General features: G+C 42.9%; 1 protein-coding gene across 1 annotated transcript in view; it reads right to left on the bottom strand.

The window, feature by feature from the left end:
* Nucleotides 1–7,500, bottom strand: part of LOC109886752 (regulator of G-protein signaling 7-like) — a gene marked incomplete at its 5' end in the record, with an annotated part of 72,917 nt that overhangs the window by 26,406 nt on the left and 39,011 nt on the right. The gene's annotated exons all lie outside the window — the stretch shown is intronic.

The raw sequence follows: 7,500 nt of genomic DNA, 5'->3' as shown, positions 1-7,500 counted from the left end.
ATCAGTCTTCTCCAGGCTGTGGAACGAGGACACATTTACATCAGTCTTCTCCAGGCTGTATAGAGAAACAAGGACACGTTTACATCAGTCTTCTTCAGGCTGCATAGAGAAAACAAGGACACATTTACATCAGTCTTCTCCAGGCTATGGAACAAGGACACATTTACATCAGTCTTCTCCAGGCTGTGGAACAAGGACACATTTACATCAGTCTTCTCCAGGCTGTGGAACGAGGACACATTTACATCAGTCTTCTCCAGACTGTGGAACAAGGACACATTTACATCAGTCTTCTCCAGGCTGTGGAACAAGGACACATTTACATCAGTCTTCTCCAGACTGTGGAACAAGGACACATTTACATCAGTCTTCTCCAGGCTGTGGAACAAGGACACATTTACATCAGTCTTCTCCAGGCTGTGGAACAAGGACACATTTACATCAGTCTTCTCCAGACTGTGGAACAAGGACACATTTACATCAGTCTTCTCCAGGCTGTGGAACGAGGACACATTTACATCAGTCTTCTCCAGGCTGTATAGAGAAACAAGGACACGTTTACATCAGTCTTCTCCAGGCTGTATAGAGAAACAAGGACACATTTACATCAGTCTTCTCCAGGCTATGGAACAAGGACACATTTACATCAGTCTTCTCCAGGCTGTGGAACAAGGACACATTTCCATCAGTCTTCTCCAGACTGTGGAACAAGGACACATTTACATCAGTCTTCTCCAGGCTGTGGAACGAGGACACATTTACATCAGTCTTCTCCAGGCTGTATAGAGAAACAAGGACACGTTTACATCAGTCTTCTCCAGGCTGTATAGAGAAACAAGGACACATTTACATCAGTCTTCTCCAGGCTGTGGAACTAGGACACATTTACATCAGTCTTCTCCAGACTGTGGAACAAGGACACATTTACATCAGTCTTCTCCAGGCTGTGGAACGAGGACACATTTACATCAGTCTTCTCCAGGCTGTATAGAGAAACAAGGACACGTTTACATCAGTCTTCTCCAGGCTGTATAGAGAAACAAGGACACATTTACATCAGTCTTCTCCAGATTGTATAGAGAAACAAGGACACATTTACATCAGTCTTCTCCAGATTGTATAGAGAAACAAGGACACATTTACATCAGTCTTCTCCAGATTGTATAGAGAAACAAGGACACATTTCCATCAGTCTTCTCCAGATTGTATAGAGAAACAAGGACACATTTCCATCAGTCTTCTCCAGATTGTATAGAGAAACAAGGACACATTTCCATCAGTCTTCTCCAGATTGTATAGAGAAACAAGGACACATTTCCATCAGTCTTCTCCAGGCTGTATAGAGAAACAAGGACACATTTCCATCAGTCTTCTCCAGGCTGTATAGAGAAACAAGGACACATTTCCATCAGTCTTCTCCAGGCTGTATAGAGAAACAAGGACACATTTCCATCAGTCTTCTCCAGATTGTATAGAGAAACAAGGACACATTTCCATCAGTCTTCTCCAGGCTGTATAGAGAAACAAGGACACATTTACATCAGTCTTCTCCAGATTGTATAGAGAAACAAGGACACATTTACATCAGTCTTCTCCAGATTGTATAGAGAAACAAGGACACATTTCCATCAGTCTTCTCCAGACTGTATAGAGAAACAAGGACACATTTCCATCAGTCTTCTCCAGGCTGTATAGAGAAACAAGGACACATTTCCATCAGTCTAGTCCAGATTGTATAGAGAAACAAGGACACATTTACATCAGTCTTCTCCAGGCTGTATAGAGAAACAAGGACACGTTTACATCAGTCTTCTCCAGGCTGTATAGAGAAACAAGGACACATTTCCATCAGTCTTCTCCAGGCTGTATAGAGAAACAAGGACACATTTACATCAGTCTTCTCCAGGCTGTATAGAAAAACAAGGACACGTTTACATCAGTCTTCTCCAGATTGTATAGAGAAACAAGGACACATTTCCATCAGTCTTCTCCAGGCTGTATAGAGAAACAAGGACACGTTTACATCAGTCTTCTCCAGGCTGTATAGAGAAACAAGGACACATTTACATCAGTCTTCTCCAGGCTGTATAGAGAAACAAGGACACATTTACATCAGTCTTCTCCAGGCTGTATAGAGAAACAAGGACACATTTACATCAGTCTTCTCCAGGCTGTATAGAGAAACAAGGACACATTTACATCAGTCTTCTCCAGGCTGTATAGAGAAACAAGGACACATTTACATCAGTCTTCTCCAGGCTGTATAGAGAAACAAGGACACATTTACATCAGTCTTCTCCAGGCTGTATAGAGAAACAAGGACACATTTCCATCAGTCTTCTCCAGGCTGTATAGAGAAACAAGGACACGTTTACATCAGTCTTCTCCAGGCTGTATAGAGAAACAAGGACACATTTACATCAGTCTTCTCCAGGCTGTATAGAGAAACAAGGACACGTTTACATCAGTCTTCTCCAGGCTGTATAGAGAAACAAGGACACATCAGTAAATGTGAGAAAAAAACAGAGAAAAAAATCCAACCAGGAAGTGAGAAATCTGTGGTTCGTAGTTCTTCAACTCAGCCCCCATTGAAGATACAGGGTGATATTAGTTAAGTTTCAATTCCCAAGGCTTCCACTAGATGTCAACAGTATTTAGAACCTGTTTTGAGGATTCTTCTCTAAAGGAGGGGCTCATAAGGGCTCTTTGAGTGAGTGGTCTGGCAGAGTGCCACAGCCTTGGTCTGGCGCGCTCATGTGAAAGGTAGCTACGTTCCACTTCATTTGTACAGACAAAGGAATTGTCCGGTTGGAACATTAATGAAGTTGTATGTTAAAAACATCCTAAAGATTGATTCCATACTTAGCTTGGCATGTTTCTACGGACTGTAACAGAACGTTTTGAACATTTCGTCCAAAATTCGGCACGACCTGAACTCACTTTTGGATTTATTTGCCAAACGCCCTAACAAAAGAAGATATTTGGACATAACTGATGGACATTATCGAGCAAATCAAACATTTATGGTGGAACTGGGATTCCTGGGAGTGCATTCTGATGAAGATTATCAAAGGTAAGGGAATATTTAAAATGCTATTTCTGAGTAATGTTGACTACCCAATATGGCGGGTATCTTTTTGGCTGCTTTGTTGTCTAAAGACTGTACTCAGATTATTGCATGGTTTGCCTTCTCTGTAAAGTTTTTTTGAAATCTGACACAGCGGTTGCATTAAGGAGAAGTGTATCTAAAGTTCCATGTATAATAGTCGTATCTTTATCAATGTTTATTATGAGTATTTCTGTAAATTGATGTGGCTCTGCACAATCACCGCATGTTTTAGAACTACTGAACATAACGCGCCAATGTAAACTCAGATTTTCTATATAAATATGAACTTTATCAAACAAAACATACATGTATTGTGTAACATGAAGTCCCATGAGTGTCATCTGATGAAGATCATTAAAGGTTAGTGATTCATTTGATCTCTATTTCTGCTTTCTGTGACTCCTTTCTTTGGCTGGGAAAATGGCTCGGTTTTTCTGTTGCTTGGTGGTGACCTAACAATCGTTTGTGGTGCTTTCGCTGTAAAGCATTTTTGAAATTAGACAATGTGGCTGGATTAACGATAATTTTGTCTTTAAAATGGTGTAAATGCTTGAGGAATTTTAATTATGAGATTTTTGTTGTTTTGAATTTGGTGCCCTGCACTTTCACTGGCTGTTGCGGGGGCTTCCGCTAGCGGAACCCCAGTCCTAGACAGGTTAAATAAAAAAATGAAAAAGTGCTATAGCCTGAGGCCTACTAGCCCTCCACTGTACACACCGTGTGCTACAATCCACAGCCTGTGGCCTACTAGACTAGCATGCTAGCTTACCACAGTTTCTCATGCTAGTTGACCCTGTTCTTACTGTGTGCTAGGTTAGCCTCTGTACATAGCGTGGTTATGTTGTGTGCCATGCTCTGCTTATTAGCCCAGTGCTATTAACCTCTATATGCTACTGCCTAGCTATTACTGCTATATGCTACTGCCTAGCTATCACTGCTATATGCTGCTGCCTAGCTATCACTGCTATATGCTGCTGCTTAGCTATCACTGCTATATGCCACTGCCTAGCTATCACTGCTATATGCTACTGCCTAGCTATTACTGCTATATGCTACTGCCTAGCTATCACTGCTATATGCTGCTGCCTAGCTATCACTGCTATATGCTGCTGCTTAGTGTAGAGAAATGCTAATTCTTATGTAGGTGACCAAACTATTGTTAAGGGGGGGCTACCACTCAGAGTTGAGCCTGTGGGGTCCCCTACAGGATAGCTCCCGCATTACACTAATGGCCAAAACCAGCGCACACACACATGATCTCCGTTGTCTCTGAACGTTGAATGCCCGAAGAGGATTCTACGATGACGGACAGACTACTGAGCCAATGGCGGAAGACTACAGACTACACCCCAGCTGAACCAATCCAAAGATCCGATCTTCCAGAATCAACCTACTTTCTGTTCTATATATAAGTGGTGTACTGATTGTATCGGCCTCTTCTTCGTCTGCGCTTCCGTACGAACCAGCGGGAGAGCCGTAATTACGCTGTTCTAGATATCTTCACTCTGAATAAACTGTAGCTTGTCATACAATTTACCACCTTGTCTGAATCGATCCTTGACCGACTCGTCCGTCTACATATCCAATTACTAACAGAAATGGTAGCAGAGGATGGTTTACTAACGATCCAGTCGAAGTGAGTTGATTTGGGTGTGGAGAAGGCGAGTTGGGGAAAGGACGATTCATTAAATAAATAAGAAAGACGGGTGAAGACTTTCGGGGGAGGGCAACAATTCTGCTCAACTCGGAAAACTGATTTCAAGGTGCACCATAAAAAAAAAAATAAGGTAAGCAAAAGCCTGTTAAATCAAACTTTGCATATTGTCGAATAGTCTGTCCAAATTTTTATCAGTTTTTCCGAGTAAGTATGAATTCTTGTGTAAATTTATAATTTGCTGACGAGTCGAAATAACAGTGTACGTGAACATATGTAGTAACGAACCGGCGACGGCCGGTGTGATTTAAATCATTGATGAGATATCAGTAAGGGGATAGCTAATTACTATTCATTAACTCTGGCGCCGAGGGGACAAATTGTAATTTTGGGACCCGTGACCCGGTCAGCACAGTCTGCTAGCTTTCAATGATGAGTGATCACTGTTTTGTCTTTGATAGTTCCGATAGGGGTCGGGAATAGAGATCAGTAGGGGATAGCTAATTACTATTCATTAAATCTGCAGCCGAGGGGACAAATTGTAATTTTGGGACCCGTGACCCGGTGTGGTTCAGTCTGATAGAGATTCACCGATAGGGGTCGGACATGTGTAATAATTCTGATAGGGGTCAGCTCGATAGGGATCAGGAATAGAGATCAGTAGGGGATAGCTAATTACTATTCTTCAAATCTGGCGCCGAAGGGGATAAGTTGTAATTTTATCCTGTGGTCCGGTACGGCTCAGTCTGATGGAAATTCACTGATAAGGATCGGCTTTCAGGGGTCAGAGATATAACGTGCTGTTTTGTCTTGTTTTGTCTATTTGTAACTGTTTATGTTATGTTATGTTAAAATGCAATGTGGTTGTAATTGTTTCCATTAAGATTGTTGGTGGTTAGATAGAGGGAGAGAGAGAGAATTATAATAAGGGATATTGGATAAATCCGAAACTTCTATATTGTATGTACCTATGTTAATAGGTACATGTATACATGTATAATCAGGAATGAAATGACTGATGTATAATTGAAATAATATCTGAATATAATATTTAAATATTGAGACTAAATAGTCGAATAGATCCCTTGGTTGTGCGCTCCATAATGCTATACAAACCCATGCGGTTTTTCTCAACCTGAATATACGAAGGAGAAGCTCTGAGATAAGGCAGAGCACGAGCTGTCACAGAGGAGCAAGACAAGGACAGCCCATTCAAACTGACATACGGAGGTTCAAGACAAGGACAGCCCATTTAAACTGACACAGAGGAGCAAGACAAGGACAGCCCATTTAAACTGACATACGGAGGAGCAAGACAAGGACAGCCCATTCAAACTGACATACGGAGGAGCAAGACAAGGACAGCCCATTCAAACTGACATACGGAGGAGCAAGACAAGGACAGCCCATTCAAACTGACATACGGAGGAGCAAGACAAGGACAGCCCATTCAAACTGTCACAGAGGAGCAAGACAAGGACAGCCCTTTCAAACTGACATACGGAGGAGCAAGACAAGGACAGCCCATTTAAACTGTCAGAGGAGCAAGACAAGGACAGCCCATTCAAACTGACACAGAGGAGCAAGACAAGGACAGCCCATTCAAACTGACATACGGAGGAGCAAGACAAGGACAGCCCATTCAAACTGACACAGAGGAGCAAGACAAGGACAGCCCATTTAAACTGTCAGAGGAGCAAGACAAGGACAGCCCATTTAAACTGACACAGAGGAGCAAGACAAGGACAGCCCTTTCAAACTGTCACAGAGGAGCAAGACAAGGACAGCCCATTTAAACTGACACAGAGGAGCAAGACAAGGACAGCCCATTCAAACTGACATACAGAGGAGCAAGACAAGGACAGCCCATTCAAACTGACATACGGAGGAGCAAGACAAGGACAGCCCATTCAAACTGACATACGGAGGAGCAAGACAAGGACAGCCCATTTAAACTGTCAGAGGAGCAAGACAAGGACAGCCCATTCAAACTGACACAGAGGAGCAAGACAAGGACAGCCTATTCAAACTGACACAGAGGAGCAAGACAAGGACAGCCCATTCAAACTGACACAGAGGAGCAAGACAAGGACAGCCCATTCAAACTGACACAGAGGAGCAAGACAAGGACAGCCCATTCAAACTGTCACAGAGGAGCAAGACAAGGACAGCCCATTCAAACTGACACAGAGGAGCAAGACAAGGACAGCCCTTTCAAACTGTCACAGAGGAGCAAGACAAGGACAGCCCTTTCAAACTGACATACGGAGGAGCAAGACAAGGACAGCCCATTTAAACTGACACAGAGGAGCACGACAAGGACAGCCCATTCAAACTGACATACGGCGGAGCAAGACAAGGACAGCCCATTCAAACTGACATACGGCGGAGCAAGACAAGGACAGCCCATTCAAACTGACATACGGAGGAGCAAGACAAGGACAGCCCATTCAAACTGACATACGGAGGAGCAAGACAAGGACAGCCCATTTAAACTGTCAGAGGAGCAAGACAAGGACAGCCCATTCAAACTGACATACAGAGGAGCAAGACAAGGACAGCCCATTCAAACTGACACAGAGGAGCAAGACAAGGACAGCCCATTCAAACTGATAAACGGAGGAGCAAGACAAGGACAGCCCATTCAAACTGTCACACTCACTCACACACACAATGTATGTTTGTCTCTTCAACTCTCCCTCTCTTTTTTGTTTATTTTATTTATTTATTTAACTAG

The sequence above is a fragment of the Oncorhynchus kisutch genome, unplaced genomic scaffold, assembly GCF_002021735.2.
Source record: "Oncorhynchus kisutch isolate 150728-3 unplaced genomic scaffold, Okis_V2 scaffold3962, whole genome shotgun sequence".
NCBI lineage: Eukaryota > Metazoa > Chordata > Actinopteri > Salmoniformes > Salmonidae > Oncorhynchus > Oncorhynchus kisutch.
Note: the sequence above shows the minus strand (reverse complement) of the source record. Positions and strands in the feature narration are given on the sequence as shown.